Source organism: Pleurodeles waltl, chromosome 2_2 (genome assembly GCF_031143425.1).
Source record: "Pleurodeles waltl isolate 20211129_DDA chromosome 2_2, aPleWal1.hap1.20221129, whole genome shotgun sequence".
Taxonomy (NCBI): Eukaryota; Metazoa; Chordata; class Amphibia; order Caudata; family Salamandridae; genus Pleurodeles; species Pleurodeles waltl.
In genome coordinates, this window is record NC_090439.1 from 671,740,316 (window position 1) to 671,768,076 (window position 27,761).

Here is a 27,761-nt window from a genome sequence, read left to right on the forward strand (position 1 = left end):
CATACACTAAAACTGATTTACTTTTAAAAAAAATGTAAACTCCAAATGCCAATAGAACACATTTGTAGAAAAAAACCTGTAAAGTAAATTAAAGAAACGCACCCACAAAACACATTACATTCCCAAGATACATATACATAACAGTTAATCATCAAAATATAACTAACATCGCATAATTTACCATAGCATAGTGATACATTACTAAAAAAGTGTACACAAATACAAAACAAAAAACTAGTGAAAAACTATTAAAGCAATACATCTAAATATATGACAAAACACATTCACAACGATATAACTCATTTTTAAACCTACTTCTAAACCCCCCCCACCGTCAAAACCCATAAAAAATCCTTACCTCTTCTGAGAAACAGCGGCACCTTACTTCGGCCTGGTTCTGAGAAAATAGACTAAAAATAACACAAATAGTTTACAAAACAGAACATGGAGGTAAAAATAAATGGCGTCAAATGAAAATAAAAAGAAGACTATCTCCTCGTAGAAATGAATAGGAAATACTGTAAGAATGCTGAAGAAATGTTTTTTAAAAAGTTAGAAATGATCACAACATGTAAAATATCAAACAATGTTATGAAATAATGTAAGAATACATATAAACATTTATCTATTATATACTAATAAAACATATTCTGAAATAATGTTAAAAAATTTATTCAGAAATAATTATGAAATGTCAGAAAAACAGTTACTAATGAAAAATAAGACTAAAAAATATACAACATGCAAGTATAAATAAACATGTTTTGCCTGCTTTTTATTATTTCAAAATAAAGAAAAAATGTGTTATTTACTTCACTTCATGTATTTTTTATTTTTATTTGAAGAAGATATATTTACAAATGTAAAACTAGAGACTAATTAAAAATTTGAAACAAAAATAGAAACATGTCTGATATGTATTTATTATACAACATTTGGGAGCGTGTTGGACAAAAGGGGTGACATTTACTATTCCCACTCCAATCCAAACCATTCTGGGAAAGGTGTTGGATGCCAAATAGGTGATATTTACTATTCCCACTCCAACCTAAACAAATTGGAGGAAGGTGTTGGACACTAAAGTGGTGACATTTACTATTCCCACTCCAAATGAAACCATATTGGGGGAAGGTGTTGGACACTAAAGGGTTGATATTTACTATCTGCACTCCAATCTAAAGCATATTGGGGAAGGCGACAGTGTAGGGGTAACACTTACAATTACCACTACAATATAAACCAATTTTGGGAAAACTGTTGAACACGGAATGACTTATATTTACTATTCCCACCCCAATGTAACCATATTTGGGGAAGGTGATGGATTTTAAATGGGTGACTTTTACTATTTCTATTCCAATCTAAAGAAATTTGGGGGAGGTGTTTGACACTAAAGGGGTGATATTTACTATTCCCACTCCAATATAAACCAATTTTGGAAAGATTTTGGACCCTAAAGGGGTGACATATACTATTGCCACTTTAATCTAAACCAATTTGGGGAAGAGGTTGCACACTAAAGAGTTGACAGTTGTAATCTCCACTTCAAAATAACACATTTTATAGAACATATTACAAATTAAATTATCACATACACATTCAATATTCCATATTCACATGTTTTTTAAAAAAATAAAATTAACCACAATATTATCTGAAAGTATGCTAATATAAAATATAAACCTTAACATACATATCCATTCTAAAATTATAAAATTACTATTTTGATAACTATTACAAATTAATACATTGTTCAAACTATTTACTGCCATTCATAAATTTTAAATAACAAAACAAAACAAAAATGAATAATACAGACCTGCTAAGCAATAATTAAAAAATATTTATATACATTTTACAATAAAAAAAATAAAAAAACGTTTTTTTTTTTTTTTGATTTTCACAAAAAAATGAAACATTTTACAAATGTATTTTTAAACAGAAATTCAGCATTTGTATTGTCACATACATTTTTTATATATTCTACTTAATTGAAAATCTTTAATATGCTTTCAATATTTTATAATATTTCAGTATGTTATTATTAAAAAATAACACAATTAATGTATATCTGAAATAACATCAAATTAAAGTATATTAAAACATATATGTATCAAAATAAATGTAAACATTCAAAATTATAAATTTGCATATCTTTAAAATTACTACCTCACAATTCAAATTTAACACATACGCTATTAAAAAATCTCCCAACCCTTATCCTCTAAGAACCCAATATCTCCCCATTAATAAAATATGCAGAAATCAACAATGTACATTCATAGAACTAAAAATACAAATTTCAACAACTTCATCAGTAAAACAATATCTTCATGAAAACACAAAATAAAAAAATAAAAATACATACAGTCAAACACACTACAATACATAGCATATTAATTAACACTTAAAAATGATAATACACACAACTATATTTTGACAACGATAGTAAAAGCAAGACTACAAATGATAGCTTACCTCTTGATATTTTTTTGACGTCCCAATATTCTTGAAATGATTTTCTTTCATATATTTTGTTTCGACACCAGTTCACTCATCAAATACTTCCTAATCTCCCCTGACTAATGTGTGCTGAGCAGCTGTTGGAGCTGATAGATTTTAGTGAAACAAGTATCTGAGCAAATTTCAACCTTATGGTGATCTGATTCCCCATTTCATGCTGTTGTTATCTCTAATCAAGGCACTGATTCCTAACCACTTATGACTATTCCCACATATAAAATGTATTTTCTGATGTATACACTTGCATGCGCACACACACACACACCAAAACATAACTATAATTATGAGGACCGGCCATTGACTGTAATGAAGTATACATTTACTATTCTAACTCCACACACGTTTTGATGGTAGGGAAGGTTATAAAGTGCTTTATGCAACTTAAAAATATGAAATAAAATTGCCAAGCCAAAGGGCAACAGCTAACAAATGTTTTGTAAAACTAGCACTTCTCAATCAAGAATATAAGAAACACAATACAAAAAACTAAAACTATTTTAAAGTTGAAAAGCCAGAACAGCAAAAATATTGTCAAGATTGTCCTGTGGCTATAGATGTTTGTCTCCACTTGCCCTGTGTTTCTTCTTCTAATGATCTTGTTTACTCTTTTACCTTTCTGCAAACTAGCTTAAAGCATGTTTCAAATTTGCGTCTGTCCATACTCTACTATGCTCTGGAAATGACATTCAGATTTATGTGTGTTGTTTGATATTGCTCAACCATGTCTAAAGGTAGGAGAATAAAATATTTTTGCCCTGATTATGAGTTTGGTGACGGAAATATGCGTCTACCAAACTCCGGATGGGTTGGCTGCCACCATGCTGGCTACCTCCCCAACAGCCCTATTAAGGGGCTCATTACGACCTTGGCGCTCTGACGGTAAGACCACTGCGGTTACAGACGCCAAAAGATTGCCATGTTGGCAGCCATCCAACTGCTGTATTAAGAAATACACATCTGAGACTGGCAAAAAATAGCCAATTTTCCAAAACAGCCAGGACACTGGCGTAAGGAAAAAGGCTGATTCGACCATCAGCACCGCCAGCCTGACAAAAATTAACACATCAAATTACGAGACTCAAATCACAAGAGCGGTTCTTCCATGGAGGAAAACCATTGATGGTGCAAACAGCAGCGATCTTAACTCACACCACTCAGAACACTACACCACATTGGATACTTTGAATACCCCACACCTGACACGCATTCACACACCTGACACACCTACACACTGCACTAAATAACACACCTCTCCACAATATACAATCCTTTGCAAACAGAACAACACTGACAGCCAGAGATTAGCCAAAATGACAAGAACTAGCTAAACAAGCAATAGGCACCCGTACACATTTCACTCACCACTCATCCCACACTTGCACAACATGCACAACACACAATTATTCAACCCACAGAATACACAACATCCATCACCCACCTCATCACTAACATTTGTCATCCTTGTTCCAGTACCGTCTTTAACACTTCTATCATGCCCCCACAAAAACATCCACATTTCACAGATGATGAGTTGAGGATCATGGTGGATTAAACTGTTTGGGTAGAGCCTTAGCTGTTCGGATCACAGGTCCAGCAAACATTAATAGCTAGGAAAATGGAGTTGTGGCAAAGGATAGTCAACAGGGTGAATGCAGGAGTCAGTTACTTTTCACAGAAGGGAGGACAGCAGGAAGAGGTGGAACAACCTCAGGGGGAAGGTATGTTCCATGGCATCCAGGCACCAGCTGGCGCTCCTCAAGACTGGCGGTGGGCCCGACCTCCTCCCCCACCGTTTACATCATAGAAGGAGAAGGTCTTGGACATTCTGCATCCTAAGGGCCTGACAGGAATACCTGGTGGAGTTGAGTAAGTAACAACAACATTCATGCTACCAAACAGTTTTGCTGTGCATGCTCACTGATCACCTTTCCCCACAGCAATGACCAAACCACCCACCACCCCTCTGTCCAAATCTCCAAATACCTCTCTCTGCCATGCCACATATCAAGTAAACTCACCTTGGGCAGCGTTGTTTGGGACGGGCAGGTAAAGTACAGAGAACTGACAGCACTACAACTCCCAGAAGGTACTGTCCCACCATTAACAAAACCAGAACAGTACAATAAATGTGTAATGTCTTGCATGTGAAACTAACAATCTAAGTAACCTATCCTGAATGGTACACCATTTAACACTTCATGTCAATGACAGGTAAACAATCACCCACTACCAGTACAATTACAAACACATCACAGATACAGCTGTGGCTCTTATCAAACTGGCCTTTGCGTAAAGCTCCCTAATAGTGTCATATACTCACCTGTGGTGGGGGGGCAACTAAATGGCAAACTGGATGCGCTTGCAGGCCCAAGTCAGATTGTAACTCCTATATTGTGTGCCAGCTCTGACACCATTGTGCATTGTTCCGCTTTTAGTTAACTCAATTATGCTAGACACCTAACAAGGAGAGAAATGTACATTGCCATGTCTTTACTCAGACAGGATATGAGGGTTTCATCAGCCATCTAAACATCAACATATTCAAAGAGCTTGGAGCATGCTGTATGCAATTGCAAATCTCTATGTCCCACATTGTACTAACTCATATTTAGTAGCAGCTGTCATTGTTATTTCAGGGGAGCATGTAAAGGCTGTATGTGCATCTCACATGCCATGTTTAATTGTCAAATGTGTGTACCACTTGTTGCATCACATACAGCAACTGTGTGTTCCGCTTCTCCTATAGGTAACCTTGCCATCCCCAACATGGAGATGACAACAGAAACTGATACTACCCCTCTGGATGGAGGCTCCAGTGAGGAAGGCACCCCTGGATGTTTGGACACTGAGGATGAAGCTGGTCCACCAGGGACAACTGGTCAGTCAACAACTCTCAGTAATCCCCTGCCCACAACAACTCCTCCCAGCCCTGTTGCAACTACATCACAGGCAACCATTCACCCCCAAATCTGTGCCCCAAGGACAGTCTCTTCTATTGTGTGCCTGCCAGTATATGTACCTGAGTCTCTTAGTGTCACCCCTGACAATGATGGTCCTGCCACTAGTGTGAGTGGCAGGTATGTGGGGATATGGTGTGTGGGACAGATGGTATGAGACAAAGAATGGGGGCTCCAAAGGACACAACTGACCAGGAGACCATCTCCCAAGTCTTCGGAGCCTACCAAAATCCCAAGGCATGATGGGCTAGGTACTGACCATGATGGGAGAGATCCAATAGCTGCAGAGGGATAACCACCAGGAAGCCATGCAGCAGTGGCAAGCCCAAAATGCCATCCTGGCTTCCATTGCTGTGGTGCTGAGGGATATGAACACTACCCTGAGTAGGATGGGCACCCAACATCAGGCCTCTTACACTAGCAATAAGACATCTGTCCCTTCTGCAACTGTGGCTGCTAGTAGAATTGAAGCCCTGCCAGGGGAGGAGAATGCCTCAGACACCACACCCTCTGTAGCAGAAACCCCCCCACAAACATGGACGTCCACCAAGACATCTAAGAGAAGCAGATGCCAAGACCAAACCCAGAGTCAGTAAGTGAACCTCTCCTGATTGGTTCCCCTTGTTGTCACTGATACACCCTGTTGACTGTTCTATAACCTAACACAATTTTCCTATGGTGCAAGGACACTGGACTTCACCGTCAAATCAGTGTTATTTCTGTTTCAAATCACTGATTTTGTTGTGCACTCCCCAATAAATAGCATTTAACCACAGATTCTGTTTAAGTGTGATTGTATCAGTCCTATACACCTATCAGGTATGACAATTATTGTAGTAAAATGTTCCTCTTCAATGTTAAACCTTTGTCATGGTCATCACACATGTACTGGATAACCAGGATACATATTACATTGGGATTGCAACATAGACATGACACAAATCACCTGTATTGTACATCTCTACATATTCATTTGGAGAATGGCAATCAGCACATAGTGAAGTACTGCTGTGGACTTCAGTGTCTCAGCTTAGGTGTCCTTTACTACTAACTCACAGAAATCAGGAGTTACGGACAGGTCAGTCTTTCGCCATCCCAGGAGGCAGACACATTGGTTCCATGTATCATCAACTAAAGACTTATCACATACCCATACCTTACATTCCAAATGAACAAACCCCATAGAACAGACAGAGGTCAGTACTATTCTTCCCAGGCATGAAACCTTCCAATTACCATGGTCAGGTATCAATAGGCTTGTCACTCACCAATGTCAGTTTTCAGACACATTCACATTGGTCTGCAATGAAGAAAGTCACTGAGAGCTATGCACAAGTTAGTACACATACATTACAAACCATAACGATGGTTGAGGGTCGGGATACCACATTATGACATGTGGACACACACATGGCCCCCTTTGAGCCACCAGCAATACCAAAATGGTATATTTTGCAGAAAAGGACACTTTCATCCTACTGTCTGAGCATGGAACACACACCACAAATCTCATGCAAAACAGTACCTGGTGTAATCCATGTCCACTTCTCGTGTCAGTCTGCAAATCACATTTGCCAGTGACACTGTCTGAGATTGCCAAATAAGAATGAGCCAAACAGTTAATCTGCAAATCTGTGAGTGACAAAGATTAGGTGTAGGCCAGAGTGGCATGCACACATCACATTGTCAATGCAGAACTACAAATGTTACTTTGATTTGCATTTACAAAACAATAGATTCCATGCATACCAGTTCTATACACAACTTCGAGTAACAATCTGCATGCATATCTGAGTCATGGACTTTGGAGCCTCTTAAGAACTCACTGATAGTGGTAAATAAAACATTACATGCATAACCTAAACAATACATCAAGGAGTCACAGTTGTTATATCACATCACATACCTTGTGTCAGTTGAAGTACCAATTGATGACATCTGCCTTGATGTCTTCAGTTTCATCTTCATCATGCTCATCATCACTTGCCAAATCTACATTTCCACCCACAGGATCTGTTGGCTCCCTTCCTCTATATGAATGGTATCTGACTTCTCAGGGGAAGGTTATAGAGCATGTAGCAGGCAACAATTATTTGACATACTTAGTAGGGTGAATAGAGGAGGGCTCCTCCAAACTTTTCTATTCTGCAAAATCTTGCCTTCAGGAACCCAAAAGTCCGCTCCACGACACGCCTTGTCCTTCCATCGGTGTCATTGAAGTGGACTCCCCCTAGTGTGATTGGATAACTCACTGGTGTCAATAACCAAGGGGTAGCCAGAGTTCCCTGTAAGGTATAATGACACCAAGCGAAACATACATTTTCAACATCCACATATATGGTAGCAGGAAAAAAGGTGCAGACACACATGACAAGTATGACTTAAAATCCAGCCAGGCTCTCTCTGTGTACAGTCGTGTCATCAGCAGTGGTATTTTGCTGTTCTGCACAATGAAGAAATCATGGACTGATCCAAGATACTTTGCACAAACTTGTGAAATGGATAGTTCAGCCAAACAGATCACTTGGGCATTTATGGTGTGTAAGTTTTTCCTGTTCCTATGTACCTGTTCATTAGCACTTGGGGGAACCAAGGCTACATGGGTGCCATCTATGGTTCCAACCACATGTGAAATGTGTTCCAAAGCATAGAATTCTGCCCTCACATGTCCTAAAACCTCATGCTGGGGAAATCTGATGTAGCTGTCCAGATGTTTCAACAATACAGACAGTGCAGCCTTCAAAACAAAACTGAACCTGGGCTGAGACATCCCTGCAGTTAGGGCCACTGTATTCTGAAAGGACCCAATGGCTAGGAAGTGCAGCAATGACATGACGTGAATGATGGGAGGCATGATATTGGCAACTGACAACATAGATCCATAATTGTATGCTTATCCAGGCGATATATTGGGATTACGTCACTCCTCCATGGTCTGCAAGTCTGCTAGTGGATGGTACACTGGAGGTTGTCTTGCTCTCCTCATGCCAAGGAAACTATGTGGGACAACACCAGAACGTATGTGAACGTATGTGAATGACTCAATCTGTACATCATAAGTATGATCAGACCAACCTCACACATATATCTAAATCATGTCACATGAAACAGTGAATATGTGGTATTCAGCACATAGCTTGGCAATATATGGAAGTGTACAGTATTCAAAGCCCATAAACCCTTGCATGTTCTCTACATGGAGATACATATCACCGACAATAAAAGTTATCTCAAACTAGTTGACATGTAACACATATTTGTTGCACATATACTATCTTCAGATTGTCATTATTATGGTGACAACACAGTTTCATGTACATGACCCAAAATACCTCTTTTCATTTCCTCTACTAATGACATGCACTTGTAAACAGTAAGCAAGCACTTAACACGTTTTCATAGATATGGGTTTTCAGTATATGATGCAAACTTAATTACTTCATTGTACATATATTAGCCTTGAAATGGCAGCTGCCTGACCTACTGTACAGGACATTAGGAAGTGACCTGACTCCTCCGGCAGATGTCGTCATGTCGTTGGCGGTTACAAACGAGGTGGACATTGCCATTGAAACACATTGCTGCCATATGGCGTACTTGGGCCAATGACATCGTCTGCTGGTGATGACAATCCTGTACATGGCAGACATGACTGCCATCTACTGCAGAATCCCTCACTTGAACTCCTGACACTGCTACCAGCAAAACCTCCACAACATGAGCTGCTGTGTTCTGCCTCTGGGAGCAATCATGCCACGTCCTGCAGGTGATAGGGCCCCTGCCTTCTCTGGACAAGCTTATGGAGGAGGTCCTGCATGTGTATGAGCAACCCTATGGTGCACCAGAGGTACAGGTGAGTCCAATGCAATACCATTGGGTGAAAGGTTGAGTGTATGATGATGTAGATTGAATGTTCAGGAATGAAGGATTGAGCTATATTGTGTGGGTAGATGGACACGTGCACATGTGCTAAGAAAGACTGTTACCTCCGATACATAGTAGGTACTGTGTGATATATGTATCCTGATCCACAAATTTTCATAACAGCATTAACATAAGTATTGGTGTCACTATTGTTTGTTGAGATATGCCATTGTGCGGACATTCCTGTGGACTGGTCATATGTTTCTATGCAAAACCTGTTACTGGTTATGCAATTTGTCTGCCTGACTCCACTTCACACATGGCCTAACTGCAGATGGTGGCTTGAAAACTTTTTGAAGTGGAGGATGGATATGTTTGGCTACTTGCACTATCTTGATTTTTCACCATAAGTGTATTGGGATGGAGCATGGTGACATGAATTTCTCCTCTTGTCTGTTTCATCCATTCAGGTCAATGCCCATCAGAAAAAGGGGATCTGCTGTGACATCACCAAGAAAGTGTGGACCTTAGGGGTCCACAGCCAGTGGAGCACCCATCGTAGGAAGCTTTGGGAGGACCTGAGAAGCTGACCCCAGAGGACAGCAGAGGCCCAGCTGGGGATGTCCTCCCAAGGAAGAAAGGCTGCCAGTCAGAAATTGACCCTCCTAACGACCCCCATATTGGTAGTGGCCTACCCTGAGATGGATGGGTGTTTGAGGGCAGCCACAAGGAGATAAGTACTGACTACAATCATTTGCATCCCTCTGTCAGGTCAGTGATATGAAAGACGCTAAGCTGTGACAATGGGGTAAGTGCAAAAGGTAAAATGTCTCCCAGGAACACCTAGATGTACAGTCCTCAACATTGATTCATAGGGGTGCACATAGTATTGTCTATAGGGACATGTAACTCACCTATATCATCCCATCTGTACAGTAGCATAGGATGATGCACATGTGTCATATGTGTACCACTATACTGCTCTTAATACCCTGTTGGTTGATCCTTGCCACCTACAGATCCAAGCTCCCAATATCATGATGGTACATTGTCCTGGTCTGTGCCTTCTGTCCATTCAAATATCCTTTGATCCATGTGCAACATAGAGTCTGACAAGTTGAAAACAGTCCTATTATTCCTGATTTTTAAAATGAGTGTCAAATTATTGTGAGACTGTGAACTCAATCTGACATTTTACATGCCACACTTGTTACACTTACTCAGATCTAGTAGGTGGTGTCCTCATTGGTAAGTGAGCTCTATACATTGGCACCTGTGACATCTCAGCAGAATGGACATCCTGCATGTTGGGAACCATGGTGGTATAACTAGACCCCTAGTGCAACCCATATCATTGATATGAGAGCTCAGAATATTAGTACCATGCACATATTCTTTGGATGGTAAGTGGCTACACAGCAATTTCCAATTTCAATGTGTTGTAGGCATGCTAAATAGACCATGTCATCTTATTGATAGATACAATCTACACTGGTTTTTGCCAACATCATGTGTAAATTGTTAAGTTCTGCCATCTATCAACATTGCGATGCAAATTAAACATACTTGAAGGCTTTTTGTGTGGAATCATATTGTTTCTACTGACTTATTTGTGTTGCAGGTGTGGTAGTTCACCTTTACATGTTGGTGGAATGGTATGTGTCGTCAGCCATTTGGCTTGCCTCAATGTGTGTCTATCATGTGAAGCTCAGAAGTGTGTTATGGTATAGTAATATTAAAATACAGATATAAGATTGCTTATGTCTGAAGTGTGGAGAGTGATGTTGCCACTTAAATAATGGGCTATTGATGTTGCCACTTAAATAATGGGCTATTGATGTTGCCACTCTCCATGATTAGTTGTACTGTATGTGGCCTTCATGCACATGAGAGGTATCCAATGTATTTAAGGTGTTGGTATGGTACCTGGGATTGTCTGTGGGTGAATCCTGTGGGCTAAGTAGGCCCATGTAAGTTTACAGGTGGAGAATGACTAAGAATAGTAGCTCAGCAACGTATGTATCATCCTTTCCCACATGAATATTGGGACATGTATTGGTGACATGTATTTAGACTCTATTATACTCCAATTAATGAAAAGGCAAATGTCAATTATGAACGTTGTGGACTGTGTGACATGAAATGGTTTTGGCTTGTATGCAACATGCTGTCTTGTGTTTGGCGTATGATGAGGTTCCTTTCCTGGTACATGACATCAGCTAATTATGTAGGTATGTGTGGAATTTGTGTATGTGATATGCTGAAATGTCCAAGGCACATCCCAAAGGCCCCCCTCCCAAACCTAAGCCCAAACACCAACTCTGCCACCCCCAATAACCCCTGAGGTACCTGCCTGCCCCCTTGATGCCCCTACCTGTGGACGTTACATGGCAGTCAGGAGTCAAGCTTGAGGCACACATATGTGCATTGTGTGCACTGAGACGTTTGTGCATGGACTGGCCTAAGGCCTTTGACTTTGGCATGACTCCATTTCTAATATATTTTAACAAACCGGTTGTTGGTTTTGAGGTTACATCTTGTCCTGCAATTCTATTTCTAAGGTAGAGTTGTTCCTAGCTGACATTGGTTGTGTGTCATTTTTTGTGTGTGGTGCTTGTGCTAGCTGTTTTATTTGGGCAGTATGTAGGTTGTGTGCAGTGCTTTTGTCCCCCAGTGATAGAGTGTGTGCTGTGTGATGGTAATGTGTCTGTTTAAAACATTTTTGTGTCATGCTATTGAGGGGTATTTGTGTTGACCTATGTTTTTTGCTGTGTTGTGTGGCTTTGTGTGCTTTGATTATGTGTGTGTGTGTGTGTATGGGTTTAGTGCATGGTATGATAGATATTATGTGCTGTGTGTGATGAGTATGTTGATTGGTATGTTGTGTGGTTGTGTGTTTGCTACCTGTTAGTTGTAGGTTGTGTTGTACGTTGCAACCAGTATAAGGTACACTGTTCAAACAAGGCAAGAAGGAGGCACAGGGAGACACTCTTATCAGGAGTAATAGGCCTCACACATCCCATAGGATGTCAAGCTTGATCATTGGGCCTGGTCCTCGTCAGAGCAGCGCTGCAATGTCTGACGGGCACCCCTAAAAAGAGGGGCTCTTAATCGGAGATCTTTTTCCCAATGTCATAGTGCTGTGAGAAAAGATAGATAGGGCCCCAGCACCCTCACAATGCGCATTATGAGAGTGCTGGGAATGGGGACTACACAGCCCACGGGTATTGGCAGTGCAGGGCCCTCCTGTATCCCCATGGCTCCTGTTTTCCTCTAGCCTTTTCATGGTGATGAAACCACCATGAAAAGGCTGGCGGAGAACCAGGTTGTAATCAGCAGGGCGGCTCTGATTTCAGTGCTGCCCCGGCTGATTCCAACCTGCACCACCGTCAGTCCGTCAGGATCTCTGCTCCCGGGGGAATGGTGGTAAGTTGGCGGGGCTGCCCGCCAACCTCATATTGTGGCAGTTGGACCGCCATAACCACAACGGTCCGACAGCCACCGTGAGTGTGCCGTTATGAGGACTGCCACACTCGTAATTAGTCCTTAATCTAGGTGCTATAAGGGTTTTTATGAGCAATATCTTGTTTTTAAAATATGGGTGAATCTCTCCAATTACTGTAATGACACGTGATGAGGGTCTGTCTTAGGGAAGAAAGTATTTTGAAATATTTCTCTGAAAAAGGGGATTTTGTTGCATACTTTGGGAATCTCATCTCTTGGACAATTGGGCCCATCACAATTTAATTTAAAAAAACAGTAATTGTTTTTCTAATCATTATTACTCGTAAAGTGTAGGGTTTACGTTATGTTTTAAAATGTTTGCCATGAAATTAGGAAAATAATCTTCAATTTGCAAAAAAGTATGTACTTTCAGAGGTTAACTTGAAAAGGAACATCTCATTTCAGATAAAATGTATGTGCCCAATGCAACTGCACAAGCATATTAAGAACCACTCCCAAACATTAGAAAACCTGGGTCTAAAACAGTATTATGGGTGATTGCGAGCCAAAGATTGACAGATCTACTATTGACCCTAGTTTGGAGAGAGGGGACGGGAAACTAATGCTCTCAGCGAATAATAAAATATATGCATTAATTATTATTTACATCATGTATGTAGATTGTGCAATCTAGAGGAAAGGGAATATGTTTTCTATCCCCCTGCGCATAATTATTCCTCCAGGATGCATATTTTTATTATTGGTTCCTCTAGTGAGGAAATTCAACAGACCTTTTTAGGTTTTTATTGCTATGAAAATGTATCGGTTAGAATTTGGTTTTTGGTTGGCAGCAGTATGCACCCTGTCCAAGCACGAACCACAGTCCAAGTCAGGGTAAGCCACAAACGCACCCTTGGTTAACGTGTACTCAACCTCTGATAGCTTGGCACAGAACAGTCAGGCTTAACTTGAGAAGCAATGTGTTAAGTATTTGTGCAACACTTCTAACAGTAAAATAGTTAAAACATCACACAAAATGATACCACACCTGGTTCAACAAATAGGACGCAATTTAATAAATAGAAACAAGACCAAAATGACAAAAATCCAAGAAGTAGAACTTGAGTTATGAATTTTAAAAGAATAAACAGTAGAATAGAGATTAGAAGCAATAAGCGCTTACTTGGATATCTGGTTGTGCTGGACTGGGACAAAGTCAAGAGTTCAGGGGACCACAATAAAGCACCGACCAGCTACAGGGACTCAGTGAGGCCCACTGAAGAATAGGACCTCAATCCTGGTTGCTTCAATGGAGATGTGAGGAGCATAGGGGGCGATGTGCTAGTGTCGATCCCGCAGCAGAAGAGAGGTGTCAATTTTTCACACGCAGCGGAGATGCAGCGATATCAGGATGTGACAATTCTGAAACGGATTCACTGGAATTGATCCCTGCAGCAGAGGCAAAGCATTGACTTTTCCAGACAGCAGTGGTGAGGTGCAGCTGTTTCAAAGGTGAAGTGCCGGTTCTGGCCTTGCAGCAGCAGTGATGTGTTGGAGTTGGTCCAGCAGTAGAGGCAATGCACCAGTTCCAATCTATGCAATTCGGTGATGTACATGTTTTATTCCTCGCAAAAGTGACATTGAATCATTTCTAGCTTCCACAGTACTTTATACCCACTGCCAAGGGCCCAGGACTGAATTGAAACCACTTGGCAAGGCAAGACTCACAGTTGGCAGAGTCCAGGTGCTGTAGGTGATGAATTAGAAGTTTTTTGTGCCCCTGAGAATTCAGAACAGGAGGCAAGGAGTCACTTTGGAGTCACTTTGGTTCTGGGCTGGAGAGATATAGGTCCAGTCCTTCTCACTACCAGGCAAGGAGGGTAGCAGGTCAGCACAGCAGAGTAACAGTTCAGCAGAGACCAGCAGAGTTACAGTCCTTTCAGCAGCATATAAGTAATTCTTCCTAGCAGAGTATCCACAGATCCAGAAGTGTACCTAGTTGGTGTGTCAGAGGTCTAGTTCTTATTCTCAGTAGCATCTTTGAAGTGGGATAAGCTTCAAAGCTATGCCTTTGAAGTGCACAGAGTTCCTACCATTCCTGCACTGGCTCCAGATGCAGTACACGGGGAATGCAGTCCTTTCAGTGGGATCAGGGAACAGGCCATACACTTATATCAGCCCCTATCTCATCAAGCCCAGGATGGTCCATTAGGCTGTAGAGGACCCATCAGTCACACCTACGCTCTCTTTGTGTGTGGCTGTCTGTAAGGAATTCATAAAAGCCCAGCTGTCACACATGTATTCAGAGACAGGCAGAAACCACCAGATGGGGTTATAGTATGAAAATGCCAACACTATAGAAGTAGCATTTGTTTAATTACAATTAAAAATCTAAATTCACCATGAATTGTGACTGTGAATTGTGATTCCAGAGACACCAAACTTGGGGGCCCCATCCCTCCCTCATTGGAAATTACACTTATAAAATGTAATAAGGTAATCCCAATGTTATTTTATGGGAGGGATATGCTTTGCAGTAGTGTAAAACAAATTTAGGAGTTTTTTTAACTAATAGAACATGCAAAACTTAAAAGTTCATGTCCTACTTTTTAAATCCACTGCACCCTGCCATTGAGCCATCTAGGGCCTACGTACGGATGTCATATATAATAAAAAAGGAAGGTTTGGGCATGTAACTTGCCAGGTTGACGTAGAAGTTTAAAACTGCCAACACAGGCTCTGAAATGGCATGCCTGAGTCATGTTTGCAGGGCTACTGAAGTGGGTGGCACAATCAGTGGTGCAGGCCTACCAGTAGCTTTTAATTTACAGGCCCAGGGCACAGATAGTGCACTTTACTAGCAACATATAAGTAAATTAAGTATGCCAGTTGCGGATAAGCCAATGTTGCCATGTTTTAAGTAGATAACACATACACCTTAGCAGTGGTAAAGTGCCCAGGGTCCTAAAGCCAGCTAAAACGAGGTCAGCAAAACAGGAGGTCTGAAAGCAAACATGTCTGGGTAAGCCACACCAAGAGCACTAGATCTAACAACCACCGGTAATGGTGAGCTCCACCCCAACAGTCTAACAGTATTAGGGTCAGAACCTTTAAAACTACAAGTACCAGAATTCCACGAGGGGTTAGCAGCTGTGCTGAATATTATGCTATGCTTTGTGTTGAAACTTATGTTATTCTTTGTGATGAACCTAATGCTATTGTGATTTGTGCTGAGCCTTGCCCTATGATGCTTTGTCATGAGTTTATGATGCAAGACTTCGTGATAAACCTTGTGATATGGTTTGTATTGAACCTCATGGTAATCTTTGTGATGAATCTCATGCTAGGGTTTGTGATGAGCTTCATTTTGTTCTTTGTGATGAACCTAATGCTATTATAATAAGTCCTGTGCTATGTTGCTTTGTCATGAGTTTTATAATGTGATGCTTTGTGAGGAACCTTATGTACTGCTTTGTGTAGGAAAGTTCCCTGATAGTCACCCCCACCTATATTTGCTCTAGACGCTGTTGGTTATGACTCTAAAGTGCACTGGAGCCTGCTAACCAGGCCCCAGTGCCAGTGCTCTCTCCCTAAATTGGTAACTGTGAATTGGTATCCCCAATCAGCAAATACTTAACCCCTTTATAAGTCCTTGGTATATGGTACCAGTGGTCCCAGGGCATGGATGTTAAAGGGGTCACCAGCATGTTAAGCATTGTTTGTGTCACCCTGCATGACCTAAGTAAACTACTGAAAGCAGGCCTGCAATTGCAGACTGCAGGAGCAGTACATGTACACATATAAGTGCAAGCATATATGTCTCTATGGTGCCCCTTTCAATTAAAGGCTACTATACGTGAACGACAGTCTATAGGATAACATGGGCTGGCACGTCGGCAAACCTGAAGTCGCCAGTTCCACTATGGTACCACTAAAGTGGGTCATGATTGGTATTGAACAACATGCCTTGTCACACCAATGTGCAATGTGGCATAGACCTAGGAAACAACCTTAGAGGTTACCCACTGAGTTACCCCAGTTTTCCTGTGCTCTGGCTGCCAGCCTGCGGCTGCTGCCACCAAAGCACGATTCTGACCCATTGGACAGAGATGCAAAAACTCCCAGGAGTCAGGACAATAGTCTGGATGGGAAGGAGGTCAAACATCCCTTCCTCGCTCCCTCTCTTGCTTCCTTCAAGGAAGGCTAGTGAAGTGGCACATTAAGGAGGTGATTTTTAAAGGCACATAGACTCTGATATGCAAGCAGGCTGTCTTGCAGTGGAGCACAAAGTTTTTGTCCTAACCCCAGGCACATTTGCATCAAAGCAGGTGGAAAAATTAGTTAGTCAGGAGGCGTACATCCTCCAGAAGGTTAGCCACACCTTTATGGTGGGCAGCTTGGTCTGTACAGTTGAAGAAGACTCCTGGTATCTTGAGAAGAGGCAGAATAGAGGATTCTGTGTAGAAAAGGTGCCACTACCGACTGGATGTGGTAACCTCAGCCCATTGGCCACACCCCTAGCACCTCCTCAATTTAGGATTTAAGGGGCTCTCTTGGCACCAGAAACATAGATCTGCAACAACTTGTGAAGAAAGGGTCAAAGAAGGCCCACACTGATAACAACAGGGCACAGCACTAACAAAAGGATTGATACCTTGAACCTATGGCAACCTCCTGGAACTGCTGAATTGCAGATTGTCCTGGATCAAAGACTGCTTCAGCCAGCAAGAGTGAACCCTTTGTGAGAAAAAGGCAAGACCAGACTTCCTTGGACTAGTGGCACTGGTCCACTGCTCACTGCAGGCAAAAAGTAGAGAGTGTAGACCAGCTTTATAGCTGGCTGCCATTTTCCATTGGGCCTCTAAACGAGGAGATTGCTTCTCCTCCACCTTACCAATGCCAAGGATTGTTGGTGGCATTCCAGTCATCACCACCTTTACTCGATGCTGCAATTCAAGGGCACACTGCAACACCTTCATCTGATGCCACCTGAGGCTCTGTTGTCAAGTTTTTAAATCTGTTTCCTCACCAGCACCATCTCAGTGGTAAAACCAGCAACCACAGCTCCAGTTCAACACCAAGGATAGCCAAGCACACCTTTGCACCTGTGATGCTGAGATTATGTGGCATTGTTCTACCTGGTGAATCCTGGTCCAGGGGTACACCCAACCTTAATCTCCAGTGGGCTCCCACAAACTCGACTTACAAGTGACCGAGTGTCACTCGTACCATTTTTCAGCACCTGCGGCTCTCGCATTCAGCACCAAGGACAGCCAGGACACCTCTGCACCTGGGCCCCATGAGCCAGGTAAAATTGATTCTGACTGTTGCAGATTGATCTTGAGACCTGCACAACCTTGACCACGAGTGAGTTCCTCTGAGATTTTTCCAATTGATTGTAATGTGAGATTTATATCTTGTAAATGCACTGATTTTATTTCTGCTTTAAAGTCTTTTACTCTGGGTATGCATAAATATTTTGCTTTGTTTGATGTCTAAAATCATATGAAAATTTGCTCTATTTTATAAATTGATTTTGGATTTCTTTCTAATAGTGTTGATAATTTATCGTGCATGTTGGTACTTTGAAATACTTACACATGTTCCTACAGTAAAGCTTGACTGCTCTTTGTCACACTAGCAGGACTGAGCTAAGGATTTATTATTGTGAAACCGAGGGATCATCTTTGTGGTGGTGTGTGAGTATTACATAGTAAAGCCTAACCATCCTCACTGCATAATACTCCACTTTCTTACATTGGTGTTATGAAGGTGGTATCCTGAACATGGGTTTCGCAGTACCACTTGGCCATAAGTATTTTTAGGTCATGAGAAATCCTCAATTGTCATTAGGCTCAAAATAATTTTTCAGATTTCTTTAAAACAAGTTTTTGATTAGAATTGATGGGGTCATATTTGGACCCCCATTCCAATAGTGTTTTAAAATGTAAAAGTCCAAAAGGTTTCAGAAAGGTAGGCAAAGGTTTTTTAAAGGTTATTGCAGCATTTGAATAAGGTCCCAACTTTCAAAAGTGAAAAGTTAATATGGAACAGAGGCCAATAAGAACCTCAACTTGTCAGCTCTGAATATAGGAGATTGAAGAGCCTTGTGTAACATTAGAACATTGGCTTTAGAGATACAGCCAAAAATGAGGATCTGGAAAAGCTCCTATGAGGAAGGGAAACTAGAGAGGGAGGGCCACTCATCTGAAGGTAATCCAGGAGCTGGATGGATCCAGCTGATCATGATGGAGAGGATGGTGAGGTCCATAGCTCTACATTCTTCCCCAGGTCCCCTTTACCAGTGGGAAGTGACATGAGTCACTTGAGCAGAGCCCCATTGTTAAAGGGACAGAACACTTAGAGCACGAGCTTGACTTAGGCCCTCATTACAACCCTGGTGGTAAATCCTGCTTACCGCTGTGCTGAAGGCCGCCAACATACCGTGGCCACGGCGGAAATCCGCTACAGGTATTACGACCCACATCTGGCAATCCACCACAATACAGACACCCACACAAGTCCGCCACACCAAAGGTCAGTGATAAACTGGTGATGCGAAAAGCCACACCGTCATGCCAACAGGAATACGCCCACACTATCATGACCCATGAATCAATGCAGCAGTCTTTCAACCGTGGTAATCCACTGGCTGTACACACCGCCGCGCTCAAAATACACACACATTTACAAAACACAACCACATTGGACAATTCAAAATACACACACCCGATACATGTACACACACCACACCCACACACTCACAACACTATAAAACACACACCCACATTACCCACAACCCCTTACAATGACATTTTTGTGAAGAAGCTCAGAGAGAGAATAGCCTACACTACAGCAGCATCCAAAGCACACCACACCATCACTCATACAACATCCACGTACCTCAAAGAACACACATTAACACAACATTTCACACAGCACAACAAACATCACCTCATACATCACCCACACCACATCATGGCACCTCAAAGACACCCCAGGTTTTCTGAGGAGGAGCTCAGGGCCATGGTGGAGGAAATCATCCGGGTAGAGCCACAGCTTTTCAGATCACAGGTGCAGCACACCTCCATTGCTAGGAAGATGGAGATATGGTGGAGAATTGTCGACAGGGTCAACACAGTGGGACAGCATCCAAGAACACGGGATGACATCAGGAAGAGGTGGAACGACCTACGGGGGAAGGCGCATTCCGTAGTATCCAGACACCAGATTGCTGTACAGAGGACTGGTGGTGGACCCCCACCTCCTCCCCCACAACTAACAAAATGGGAAGAGCAAGTCTTGGCAATACTGTATCCTGAGGGCCTCGCAGGAGTAGCAGGAGGACTGGACTCTGGTAAGTCAAATCGTATTTACCATATCCCCCACCCCAACTGCATGACATCACATACCCCCACCCCCCCCCCTCACCCCCATCACTCCAATACCTCACATATGCCCCACAATCACAACCCAGCCATCCCAATGCCAAGCCCTGCATGCAACACCAAAGCATGGACACCCATTGCCAAAGCATGTCCAGTACAGACACCCACAAAGACCCCAAAACACTAATCACACAATGGCAAACACAACGAAGCAATCACAGGAGTAGAGGGTAACTCACCCAATGCACAAGATGGCACACACAGATACTAAAACTATGCATTTATACCCCAACAGGACCCATACCCAATGTCACTGGACAGGAGGTGCCAGACATATCCTGTCCCTCCACAGAAGAGGCCCACAGTGACAACAGCAGCTCTGCACGCCTGGATCTGGATGACCAGCCAGGCCCATCAGGGACCTCTGGACACTGTCTCAAGCCACCACAGAGCCTCCCCCCTCAGGAGACACCACCACACCACCCACCCAGCGGGCCCATCCCTTTGTCCACAGGACACATCAATCAGCAGTGTGTCCACCACTACAGGGACCCCAGGCAAACCCACCAACCCAAGACAATCAGGGACCTGGGGTCAGTGGCAGTGGGCACACGGTTCAGGGGACAGAGGCACAGGATAACAGGGAAGCTGGGAAGACTGCTGTGCGACAAGGGGAGGACAGGCCCAGGGAACCCACTCTCCACGAGACACTCTCCAACATCATGGGAGCATACCACCATTCCCAGGAGACCATGGGCACGGTACTGGCCAAGTTTGAGGAGACCCAGCAGCTGCAGGAAGAACACTACCTGGGGATCAGGGAGTACTTGAAGTCCATCAACACCACCCTGGTCACCATTGCAGGGGTGCTGGCAGACCTGGCCAACACCATGAGGGACGCAGTGGCACACAAACGGGCCCCTGACACTAGCCTGAACGATGAACAGCCCTCCACCTCCGCCGGCGCTAGTAGACAGGAGGCCCACCACAGGCACAACAGGCCACCAGCACCCCACCCCCTGCAGAAGGAAAACCAGCCCACAAACAGTCCCTGTGATCCAGGAACAAGACAGAGAACATTGCCCAGACCCCTCCCAGGAAATAACACTCTCCTGATTGTCACCCTTCTGGCCTACTTTGTCACCCTGTCCACCTTAAACTGCCATTGCTCCCCTTACTATGCCCCTTTGGACAATGCACCTGTGAGACCAACAGACTGAACTCTACCATGGACATTCCTCCACCATCACTCCAGCCTATTGCACACCCCCCTCCACTTATTAGCACAGAAATAAACACCCTTGAATCACAAATCAATCGGGAGTCAGTCTGTACTTTTACAAATGTGTAATAGCAACCGTTTGGAAATATAGCAATGTCAATGTTCATGTTCACATACCAATATTACACAGTTGTTAGGCAGGAGTAAACATAGCAGAGGGCACAAAGTGGGGCCCAGATCTGTGAAATGGAAAGCCAAAGTGACATGTTAGGGTCCATACACAGAGGTAAAAAGGCAGATTTATGCTATGTCCTACAGTAGTATGAGATGTGAGAAGCAGTGCCATCCTCTTACCTGTGTCTCACTGGAAGTACTGCATGATGATGTTGTTTCGGTTGTCTATATCTTCTTCTTCTGACTCCTCTTCTTCACTGTCCACAGGCTCCACAGCTGCCACAAGACCAGCATCAGGCCCATCCTCCTGCAGAAAAGGAACCTGGCATCGCAAAGCCAGGGTGAGCAACATACAGCATGCAACTATGATCTGGCACACCTTCTTCGGTGAGTAGTATAGGGAGCCACCTGTCAGGTGGAGGCATCGGAATCTGGCCTTCAGGAGGCCGAAGGTACGCTCTATTATCCTCCTAGTTCGCCCATGTGCCTCATTGTAGCGTTCCTCTGCCCTTGTCCTGGGATTCCTCACTGGGGTCAGTAGCCATGACAGGTTGTGGTAACCAGAGTCACCTGAAAATATCGAGGGACAACCGTTAGACATCTGCCAACTATTAGGGACCCTCCCATACCCAGACACCTAATTAAACTGTGTGGGGACCTTGGCCTCACCTATTAGCCACACACAGTGCCTCTGTAGTTGCCCCATCACATAAGAGATGCTACTATTCCTCAAAATGTAAGCGTCATGCCCAGAGCCAGGATACTTGGCATTCACATGGGAGATGTACTTAACTGCCAAACACACCATCTGCACAATCATAGAATGGTAGCTTTTGCGGTTTCTGTGCACTTGTTCATTCCTGCGGGGGGACGAAAAATGCCACATGTGTACCATCAATGGCACAAATGATGTTGGGGATATGTCCCAGGGCATAGAAGTCACTTTTCACAGTGGGCAAATCCTCCACCTCAGGGAACATGATGTAGCTGCGCATGTGTTTCAGCAGGGCAGATAACACTCTGGACAACACGTTAGAGAACATTGGCTGGGACATCCCTGATGCCATGGCCACTGTTGTTTAAACCGAGCCACTTGCCTGGAAATGGAGCACTGACAGGACCTGCACTAGAGGGGGTATTCCTGTGGGATGGCGGATAGCTGACATCTGGTCTGGCTACAACTGGGCACAGAGTTACTGGATTGTGGCACGATCAAGTCTGTAAGTGATAATGATGTGTCTGTCTTCCATTGTCAACAGGTCCATTAGGGGTCTATACACCGGAAGATGCTGCCATCTCATCACCTGCCCCAGCGGACGTGCCCTATGAAGAAGAAGGGTGAGCAGAGGGTCATACACCACATAGGTTTCACAAGGCTGATTAGCACAATCGTGAAATAATCTTTGTGTGCCTTTGTATGTCCGTATTCCTGGCCAAAAAGTGCTGTGACGCAGTTAGTTGGCCTGCCATGTGGCCACCTGAAATGGCGGCTGCCTGACCTGTAAGAAGGGACAAGGGGAAATGAGGTAACTGCGCTGGAGTTGTGCAGCATCGCGGTAGGCGGTCGAAGACCGGTGTGCAGTTCAGCATTGGTTATCATTGGGCCCTATGGGTTCCAGGAGTCAATGACGATGTACGCCGGCTGTGACGGTACGCACCGCCGCAGACGTGATTGCCATTTTCTGTCACTTCCCTCACTTTATACCTGACCTTCAACAGGAGAGGACCTACACTGCAAGTGCTGCTGTAACCTGCATCTGGAAGCGACAATGGCTACAGTGTCTGGGGAAAGGGCCCCTGCCTTCACTGCAGATGAGTTAGGGAAACTGGTGGATGGGGTCCTCCCCAAGTACCCGCTACTCTACGGTCCTCCAGACAAGCAGGTGAGTAAACTGTGTGCATGGTGGATGGCACAGGATTTGATGGAGTGTCGTGGATGGAAGAGATAGGGGGCACAGGCAAGCATGTGAGGATGGTGATTGTATGTTTTTCTGGGCCAGGGTGGGAGGTTTGTGGCCAATGAGTGAGAAGAACATTACAGGGGAGTAACATCCATTTTTACTTTACTATTCCTCTAGGTCAGCGCCCACCAGAAGAAGGGTATTTGGCATGCCATCGCCAAGGAAGTGAGAACCCTGGGGGTCTACCATAGACGAAGCACCCACTGCTGGAAAAGATGGGAGGACCTGCGCTGCTGGAGCAAGAAGACGGCAAGGCGCAGCTGGGGCTGGCCTCCCAACGTGGAAGGGTTGCCCGTCACACCATGACCCCCCTGATGTACCGGATCCTGGCGGTGGCATATCCTGAGTTGGATGGGCGCTTGAGGGCATCACAGCAGCCACAAAGGGGTGAGTACAGTCTCATTCAGCTGATTCTGCATGCTTGACGAGGTGTCTGGGTGGGAGAGGTGGGCTGTGGGTTCCCCTAGGCCAGGGCAGACGCGGTACATCCATTGTTTTGCAGGCTCAGTGCCACTCCACCCCCAAAGGTGGTAGTTGCCCTCTACACCTAGTCAGGCTCCTATGGGTTCCAGCTGTGCATGAAATGGGTCTAGGCAGAGTCACCCATGGGCTTGTGCTTTTCCCCTGCACTGTTAGTGCATGCGCTAGTGCATAGGGCTGCTCCCTGTGTGTTGTGTCCGCCAACGGTAGTGGTGTTGCAGGCACTGACCCTGTGTCTGTTGTGTCTTTCCCCCCCTTTTTGTTTTGTCACCGTGTCCTTGTGTGCATTAGCATCATCTGGGGGAGGAGTTGCACCGGAGCAGGAGGGAGCTGCAACCCACATGGCCCTGGATGGTGAATTTATGGAGTCTGAAGGCATCAGTGGGATGGAGAGCGAGGGGAGCTCCACGATGGGGACAGAAGGAGACACCAGCAACAGTGACTCCTCCTTTGATGGGAGCTCCCTTGAGGTGGTGGGCACCTATGTACCCACCGCAACAACAGGTATAGCCGCCACCCCCTTACCAGCACCGCCCTCCCAGCAGCCCCTCACCGAGTTTCCCGTGCCCGCTCACCCAGGACGGTGGGCATCTCCTTCGCCCCAGGCACCTCAGGCCCTGCCCCAGTCAGCCCTGCTGCCCTCAGTGAGGAGGCTATTGACCTCCTGAGATCCCTCACTGTTGGGCAATCAACCATTTTGAATGCCATCCATGGTGTCGAGAGGCATTTTCAGCAAGCAAATGCATACCTGGAGGGCATTCATTCTGGCGTGGCGGCCCAACAAAGAGCATTTCAGGCTCTGGCCTCAGCACTGATAGCAGCCATTGTCCCTGTGTCCAGCCTCCCCCTCCAACCTCCACTACCCAGACCCAATCCCCTCTACCTCAGCCTATCTCAAGCACACCTTCAGACCAGCATGCATACTCATCAACACACGAGTGGACATGGCAAACATAAGCACCACACATCCCAGGCACCCACACAAGCACCACCCCCATGCAGACACACCAACATCCACTGCCTCCACTGTGTCCCCCTCCTCCACGTCCTCCACCTCCCTCCCAGTCTCATCTCCACTCACAGCTGCATGCACTACATCCTCAGCCACTACCTCCATCACCAGCACGCCCATCACCACACACCGCGCACGTGCACTCACCACCCCTACTACCATGCACACGTCCCCTGTGTTCTCTCCCAGTGCGTCTGTGACCCTTCCTCCCAAAGTACACAAACGCAGGCACACACCCACCCAACAGCCATCCACCTCACAACAGCTTCCGGCCCATGCACCTTCACCCAAATTCAGCAGACGTACACCTCCTACAACCACTACCTGTTCCTCCACTCCCAAAACCCCCTCCATCCTCCCGTCCCAGTGTGTCTAAAAAACATTACCTGGCTAGCATTAATCTCTTCCCTACACCTCCCCCCCATCCTTCCCCTGGGCCAGGATGTCCAGGTCCCAGCCCAGCACCTCAGCCCCCAAATCCTCCCGCGCTGTGGTCTCAGCAAGTCCGGTCCCATCACTGGGGCACCCATCTGGGCTGCCAGTGTGCCCCCTAGCGAGGCCAAGGATCAGCCCATTCCGCCACCTGCCAAGGTGAAGAAGGTGCCCACATGCCGTAGGGAAAAGCCGCACCAACCACCCAGCAAGGCCTACTCCAAGCCAAAAGAGGACAGTGCCAAGGGATCATCAGCGACATCCAAGGTGGGGAAGGGACACAAGGTGACGGGGAAGTCAGGACAGGGCATTGAGCCTCCGGCAGAGGGACTAGAGTCACCCCTTCTAGCAACCAGAACAGCAACCTGTACGGCGGTGGACACTGCCATCATCACCGCCACCTGCACTGTCACCTGCATGTCTGCTGCCTCAGCAACAGTCCCCAGCATCATCCTCAGTGGGCAGCCGTCCGAGGCTACAGGAGACATCCTGCTGTCTCGCTCCACAGGTGCTGACACATTCACCACCGGCAGCATCTCCGCAACAGACACCACCGCAACCACCACCATCAGCCCTGCGACGTGCTCAGACATTGCCACCACAGCCGACATGGCTAACATTTCCAGTGGACAGCCGTCTGAGGCTGCAGGAGACGTCCTGGACCCTGCACAGCGTACATGAGGCACGACACCCAGCACTGTTTGTACCACCAGGTGGCAGGCAAAGTCGCAGCAGGGTGGAGTGTGTCTCTGCCTTCATAGAGTATCATGCTACCTGTTCCCAGGCAATCTCGTGGCACACACACCCAGGTGAGGGAATGGGGCCTGCCACACTGCATGTTAAGCACTCTGGGCACCAAGCCCCCTCCAGAACCAGTGGAGAAAAACATCCACTCACACAGTCCTTGGCAGGATGAAGCACTCTGGGCACCAAGCCTCCTCCAGAACCAGTGGAGAAATGCATCCACTAGAGAGACTGTGGCCTGGCACTCCCCAGGACCAATCAGTGGGCAAACCACCCACTGGAGAGACTGTGGCTTTGCACTCCCCAGGACCAATCAGTGGGCAAACCACCCACTTGAGAGATTTGAGAGACTGTAGCTTTGCACTCCCCAGGATAAAGCAGTGGGCAACCCACCCACTTGAGAGACTGTGGCTTTGAACTCCCCAGGACCAAACTGTGGGCATGGAGCCCCCTCGTGGAGCAGTGACGTCGTCCGTTCATCCGGCTGAGGTGCCGCCCCTCCCCCTGAGGTGCCTGTTTATTTTCGATCTGATGCCCCAGCAGTGTTCCCTCCGTTTCGAGTCAAGTATCATGTTTGGGCTTCACCCATGCATTTTGGGACCACTGGTCCACGGACAATGATTGGAATGATTGGAACACTATCCGGACTCGTGTAGTTGCTGTACATATTTGTATATACTGATGATTTAAAGTTATCTTGGCCTATCTGATTTTTCGATGATTACACTCGTTACAATCATTTCATTTTGTCCTTGCGTTCTTCCAGGGGGTGACAGGGTGTAAATGTGATGTTGCTGCATGTATTTGTGTGGATGTTGTTGTGGATGAGGGCGGGGTGGGAGTGTTGCATGTGTGTCACTCTCTCTTTCCTCCCCCTTCCCCTGTGTGCTAGGTGCAGTACTCACCGTGGTCGTCGCCGGCTTCTTTGCTGATCCTGGTACAAGAGGAGGTAGAACAACATGAGCAGGACCTGTAACTCTGGCTCCATGGCGTCCTGGTTCATCGTTGGGTGTCGAGAGGTGAGGGGTTCTCACCTGTCTGTTGGTGTGTTACCGCCGCAGTGTTTGTTTCTACCGCCGTGGCGGTCGGAGTGTTAAAGTGTCTGTCTATGTTGGCGGTTTCTGCCATGGTTGTGATTCAATTTTTTTAACCGCCGGCCTGTTGGCAGTATTACTGCCGCTTTAACACCGACCGCCAGGGTTGTAATGAGGGCCCTTTGGAGGAGAGAGAGCTCAATCGTGAAGAGAGGAGGCTATCCCTTTAAGTTGAGCATGGTGACAAAAGATGGTGGCAGCAATACTCCTAGCTAGGGAAAGGAGGAATCTGTTGACCCTAAGATCCCCAAAGAGATAGTCCCTAAGTTTAATGATGGTGATGACATTGATAAATGGTTTTGCAGCATTTGAGAAGGCCTGCAAAATGAGAAGGATTGGTCTCCAACACTGAGGCTCTCTACTTTGGGAGTTATTCTCAGTGAAGGGCAGCTGTAGACTTCTGATCCTTAATGAGGATGTGGCTGAGTCCAATCAGCACATTAAAGAGACCCTCATAGAAGTTTTT